This window comes from Chrysochloris asiatica, unplaced genomic scaffold, assembly GCF_000296735.1.
Source record: "Chrysochloris asiatica unplaced genomic scaffold, ChrAsi1.0 scaffold00434, whole genome shotgun sequence".
Taxonomy (NCBI): domain Eukaryota; kingdom Metazoa; phylum Chordata; class Mammalia; order Afrosoricida; family Chrysochloridae; genus Chrysochloris; species Chrysochloris asiatica.
In genome coordinates this window covers 826,701-833,769 of record NW_006408952.1, presented here as the reverse complement: position 1 = coordinate 833,769, position 7,069 = coordinate 826,701, and the positions used below count along the sequence as shown (strand labels likewise).

Genomic DNA, 7,069 nt, shown 5'->3' with positions numbered 1-7,069 from the left:
GGTTGGACCATTTTGCAATCCCACCAGCAATGCAAGAGTGTCCCATTCTCTCCACATCCCCGCCAGCATTTATTATCTTCTCCATTTTTCATCTTTGCTGTTATTGTTGGTGTGAGATGATATCGCATTGTTGTTTTGTCCTTCCATCTTCTTTTGATGATATTTTGCCCATGGAATCTTTCCATATCACAAGTCAAGGTTTGAGTCTTTTCTTCAGTTCTTTCAGCTTGAGAAATGCTTAGAGCATTCTTCCCTTTTGGTTTTCTAACACCAGGTCTTTGCACATTTCATTATAATATTTGACCTTGTCTTCTTGAACTAGTCTTTGAAATTTTCTGTTCAGTTCTTTTATTTCATTTTTTCCAGTCACTTTAGGTTCTTTGTTTTCAAGAACAAGTTTCAGAGTGTCTTCTGACATCCATTTTTGTCTTTTCTTTCTTTCCTGTCTTTTTAATACCTTTTGTTTCCTTCACGGATGATGTTCTAGATGTCATCTCACAACTCTTCTGGTCTTCGGTCATTAAGTGTTAATGTATCAAATCTGTTCTTGAGATAGTCTCTAAACTCAGGTGGGATATATTCAAGGTCATAGCTTGGCTCTCGTGTACTTGTTTTAATTTGCTTCACCTTAAGTCTGAACTTGAAGGTGAACAATTAATGGTCTGTTCCACAGTTGGTTCTTGGACTTGTTTTGGTTGATGGGGTTGAGTTTTTTCACAGTATTTTCCCACAAATGTAGTCAATTTGATTCCTGTGTGATTCCTGCACAGGATGAAGTTGACTTATTATGAAGTTTTAAGATATTTGAAAGCTGCATTAGTGAGGAAAAGGCCAGGAAAGCTGCATTGAGGAATTTTTTTCCCACCACAACAACGCACTTGATCATTCTTCAAGAGTAACAAGGGTTGTCCTACAAAATTTTACTGGGAAACCTCACTACATCCACCATACAGCCATGATCTTGCCCATTCAGAATTCTTTTTGTTCCCCAAACTAAGAGAACATTGGAAAAGAACACAATTTGACTTCATGTGGCACTGTGAATTAATACGCTGGGCTACTCCTACTTCTAAAGAGGTCAAAACTGCCATTTGGCATGGTATAAATCAAAGAGCAGAGAATTCTTCTGGGAAGGGTAAGAGAGATGGAAACACCACCTTCAAAAGTGTAAGGATCTACTCATTGCTGTTGTTATCATTGTAAACAGAAAAGGTGCAACTAAAAGGGGAGAGAAGTTAATCTGTCTTTTCAGGAACAGAGGACCCTAGGACCACTAAGAGGAAGAACATGAGAGGAGCGAGGGATTACAACCAGAAAAGCAATGACAACAGTGATGGTGGCAGAGGCGATGGCATGGAGAGATGGAGCAACAGAGGACTATAGGCAGGAGACTGGCTTGCAAAATGTGACCTTTGGACATTTAAATGAATATATATTTTCAGTATAATATGTGTTGTTGTTAAGTGTCGTCGAGTCGGTTCTGACCCATAGCGACCCTGAACAGGGTTTCCGAGGCTGTAAATCTTTATGGGAGCAAAAAGCCTGCTTCCGCGGAGCACCTGGTAGTTTCGAACTGCTAACCTTGCAGTTCACAGCCCGATTCGTAACCACTACGCTACCATATTTAATGTAGTATGTGTACATTTAAAAAAAAAAAAAAGTGTATGGACATAGATGGGAGAATATGTTAAGAAACAGTCTCTTCACATACTGATCTTTTTTGTGTGTGTACTGAAGTTATGTATTTTAACTACTTTACATGTAATATTAATATATTAAAAGCTTTAAGTGCTTTTCTCCAATTTAAAAATCTAAAGAATTCAAAACTAAGGCATTTAATGTTTGAAAAACATTTACAAAATGTGTATATTCTGTCAAGAAAACTCCACACCAACACTATACCCTTGGGGAAAAAATACAAACAATATATTACAGATTTATGTAGCAATAACTTAGCTCATACCATGCAATAAAATATACATTAATCAAGATACACAAGCTGTTTTAAGTTCCAAAACAATGGAAAAAGTATTGGAAAAAAATATCTAAACTGAAGGAATTTATTTTTTCTGCAGAATCCTTAAGATACATGGCACTTCAAATTTGTTAGCCTTTTTACTCAGAGGTAAATTATACGCAACAAAGATGAAAAAGATTAACAGACCAGTTGTCTATTAGGAATCATTCCAGCTGTGTTCAACAATGGCCAAAACTCTTTCTCATATTCTCCTTAGTTTTCCTGATAAAGCTGTGCTGCCTGGCTATTGGCTGGACTGTTTGAATCTGGTTCATCCAGAAAAGACTAAAGTGATGCTAAGATAGAAGATACATCATATGTTGAACTCCATCAGTTTTGAAGACTATCTAAACAAATTCATAACATTTGGATGAAATGTCTTAGATTAAAACCTCACAGTTGGTGGTTTATTTGGATATTCTTCAGAAATTTCTATTACTAGTTTAAAAGTACCATCTTCAAAGGGTGTCCTTTCTGGTCCAAATATAACTGCATTCCACTTCATGATGTTTTCAGATGATGCACCGTTAACACCTACAAGTGGATCCTCTTGCAACCACTTGAAATCTGGCATGAGCCTCCTTCTGGCTGGGATGACATGCTCCCTGCTTCCCTGGGGTCAGTAGTAAGAAAGAAAAGAATCCACACAACTCCCTCAACCCCCCCCCCCCCCCCCCCCCCCCCCCCCCCCCCCCCGTTCCGCCCCCCAGCGTGGCATCCAAGTCACTGACATACTGATATTTTTGTTTAGTAGAGGTTTCTATGACTTTCTAGCAGAATTTCCTAACTTACCCTTGTAGACTTGTAAGTCTTGGTTCTAATCCTATGAAAAATTTACATACTAGTTGAGGAGACAACACCAATGAAAACTGAGCAAATTAAAACAACAATGCCTACTCAAGTGTTGCATTACAAGGCTGAGAAAAAACTGAAGGAAGATGATCCATGTGGCTCAAATCACTAAGGGAGCTTTCACGGGTTCAATGTGGGATATGAATTGCATCTTATAAGAAATTGAATTCATGTCAATCACAGTAGCAACTGGAATTCTGGTGGTGCTGTAGGATAAGCACAACTGCAATGTCAGTTTGAACCACAAGGTTGGTTGTTCATACCTACCAGTCGATCATACAAGGTCGCTGTGAGTTCGAACCAATTCAACGGCAAGTAACAACAATGCCAGGGATGTTGTGAGGATTAAATAAGAATTTAAAGTACTTAAAACCTCTACTGGCCCATAATAAGTGCTCACTGAGTTGTTACTGTTATTTCCTGTTGTTGTTTTGGGGTTCAAACTGACCTTGTGCTTATCCTATAACTCCACAGCAGGACTCCTCCCTTAAGTAGTACTATTATTATTTCCATTTACAGGTGAGGAAACTGAAACACAAAGAAATTTTGTCATTTGCTGGAGCTTAATGGGCTAGTTAGACTCGAAAGGCATTGCTTATTATGGAGGTAGGGAAGGGGCACAAGGTGAACAAGTCCTTGGAGGAGTTCAGTAATGCAATCATCCATTCATTCAAATGGCCTACAGCAGAATTTACGTTTTAGACCTTTTCATTTCCTACATACTCCCAAATACTTTTATCCTCTCCCACAAAACTCCCCTCAACTCTTAATTTCTTTTCTGAATTCCAGACTGTTTCTCAACTGTCTGCTCAATATGCCCAATTAGATATTATATCAGCATCTCAAATTTGAAAACCTTAAAACTCACCTATGTGTTCTTCCTTCTTTCCACTGCCCCACTTCCCGTAAAAACTCCTATTTATTTGACCTTATTTCCAATTTCTGGTAGCATAGTGGTTACAAATCAGGCTGCAAACTGTAAGGTTAAAAGTTTGAAACTACCAGCTGTTCTGCAGGAGAAAGATGAGGCTTTCTGTTCCCGTAAAGATTTATAGCCTTGGAAACTCTGTACAGGGTCGCTATGAGTCGGAACCGACTCCACAGCACATAACCACTACCACCATTTCCAACTTCTGTCAGTGGAACCAGAGATACTCTGTAGTTTAGAAATGTCCTTCCTTTTCATCACTTCTACTGGTAGCGTAGTGGTTACAAATCAGGCTGCGAACCTCAAGGTCAGCAGTTCAAAACTACCAGCTGTTCCACAGGAGGCTTTCTGCTCCCATAAAGATTTAAAGCCTCGGAAACCCTGTACAGGGTTGCAACTGACTCCACGCCACATAACAAGCACCACCCAAATTAGTCACCAAAATCACAAGTTTCTTTCTCTAATCTCCTCAAGGTTCCTCAGCCATGGACAACCAGTAGAGAGGTACAGAAGCAAACCTAGGGAATATCCTACAATTGCCTAAGCAAGCTTTGACATAGAATGTTGTTACTGCTATTGATGCTAAGTAGCATCAAGTCGATGCCAACACATAGCAACCCTGTATAGAGTTTCTAAGGAGCAGCTGGTGAGTTTGAACCACCGATCTTTCTGTTCAGACTGATCTTGCAGTCCAGTACTTATCCTACAGCACCACACCAGACTCCTTGAGATGGAATATTCATACCATTATGTTGTTGTTAGTGCTGTCCTGTCGGTTCGAGCTCATTGCAAACCTATGCAAAACATAAGGAAGCACTCACTGCCCAGTCCTGCACCATTCTCACAATTGTTTTTACATTTCGGCCCATTGTTACTGCTGCCGCTGTGTCAACCCAGATCTACTCTCCACGAGTCTGGTTACATCATATTTCTCTTTATGTTCAGACTGCCCATCAGCATTTGGCTGTTACTCATATGCATGACTTTCATAGCTTCTTAAACATGGTAATAGAAACAAATATGGCGCTTTGGTTTTCAACCCTCATCATCAGAATCACCTAGGGATCTTAATAACACCTGGGCTCTACCCTAAAAGATTCTGTGGAAGTCTGGGAGACGACCTCAAGGGTGGGGGAAGCACAAAACGAAATTGAGACATATTGGCCAAAAAACAAACTGAGATTTGGAGAAATCATTGTAATTTGCCCAACATCCCAGGGCTACCAAATGATAGACAAAGCTGAGCCTCACAACCATTCACTTGAAATAATCTAGTCCGTTGAATGTATTACACTAGGTATTTTTTATATCTGCTAAAAGAATGTCCCACACATCTTAATCAGTCTGAAAGATTATTTTAACTTGCTTTGAAAACTAATGTTCTTATAGAGTCAAGTCCTCTGTTGTGCTAAGTACAGAGCCTAGAACAGCAAAAACCCATTTTTTAAATCTGGCCCCTGGTTTTTAGAACTGACAGGCAGACCACAAGCAAATCACAGAGATCAGTTTGAAGAGAACGAGATCACTCAGCACCACACCATAAGGACAGCCCCTCTTTGGCAAGTCAGAAATGAGTGATTTACATTCCTTCAAAAATCTTCAAGAGATACAAAAGTAGGAAATGATGTAATAAAAGAATATTAAGCTTTCTGTATATTTACATTGTCATTCAGTATGTTGGTTAATTACAGATATCTAATTCAATTTGCCATTTTCTGAAAATGTTACTAGTCTCTGTAAAACAGGGGTGGGGAATGTCTGGCCCTCAGTTTGGAAGATGTCCTCGAAATCCTTTGGTCTGGCCCTGCCAAGGCAAATGCGCAGTTCCAGTCATCACAGTGTTGTTGTTGTTAAGTGCTGTCGAGTTGGTTCCGACCCACAGTGACCCTATATAGGGTTTCCGAGGAGAGGCTGGTGAGCTTGAACTACAGACTTTGTGGCTCAAACCGACTTTGCAGTCCAGCGCATTAACCCACAGTTTCACACCAGGGGCCTCATTACATTAGGGGTGAGTTCATTAAACATCTGACTAAATATAGCCGACTAATTTTTAAGTTGATAATCTTGTATGGACCACAAATGATGCTACAAATATATAAATGGCCCTTGGCAGAAAAAGGTTCCCAGGCCTGCTGTAAAGTGAGGTTAATGCCTACCAGTGCTTTTAGTGGTGACTCCTCATCTGACAACAAGCCCAGCAGAGACAAAAGATTGGGCATCTCATACAGAATCTCCCTCCCTTCAAGGTCCTTCCTCATTAACATTTTGGAGAAAACTAGAAATTGCCCTTTTTCTTTCATCATATTCAATTACTCTTCAACTCATGATACTATTTATACATCAGCTATCTAGTTTTCAAAAGAACACCATCATTTAAAGTTCTTAATGCCATTTTCAACATTAGTGGTAGTTGCCTTACCTTTTCAACTAAGAAAATAAGACTTGTTATTTCAAGGTATTCATTCAAGAGGGGAAAACTTAAAATACAAAAAATAAAAGTTAAAAATCACACAGTGCCAAAAATGCATGAGTGCTGTAAGAGTTTAATTGTAAGACAAAAGCACTACTACATTATAATTGAAACATCAGTAATCTTTCAGAAAAGAAAATTTAGTGCAAATTGAAACTCCATTAGAGCCCACTATAACCTTCATATGAAGACTCTAGAAGTAGGCGTCTAGAACTGCAAACGCTTGATTCCAACAGAATTTGCTTAGGGGGAATGTCTTGAAAATGTTAAATGGTACAGAGAACATCATGTTAGTTTAAAATCAAGTCAACCAGGTGTTTTTTTAAAAAAAGCCATCAACAGACATGCTGATAGGTCTTAATACATAAAACTAATTGATTAGTACTAACATGCTTTATATATCAATGATTGTAGAAGCAATTTACAAGTTTCTCAGCATTTCTAAGTTTTCACTCCTTAGCCAATCAATTTCAACTACACTGTAATATTCAAAAAGCCCAATTTTTGTTAAAAGGATTCCACTGAACCAGTCTGAATCAGCCAAGTGTTAATTCATAAAATGTAATTAAGCCTGGGTAATTCAAATCCATCCATATAACAAAATAGGCAATTAAATAATTTCTTTGCTCAAGTGCCTGTTCAAAGTATACTTTCATTGATATTAAATGTCACACTTGGGTGCTCTTCAATTTCTTTCAACTATTAGTACTGATTTGGACTGCTATGACAAGATGCCCTTATTTAATTCCCATGAAGAATTTTACCTGTATAATTTGCTGTGTATTCTTTCTCAGTGATCCCC

General features: G+C 38.7%; 1 pseudogene; it reads right to left on the bottom strand.

Moving 5' to 3' along the window:
* Positions 1-2,174: 2,174 nt before the first annotated feature.
* LOC102824338 overlaps positions 2,175-7,069 on the bottom strand; it is a 12,676-nt pseudogene continuing 7,781 nt past the window's right edge.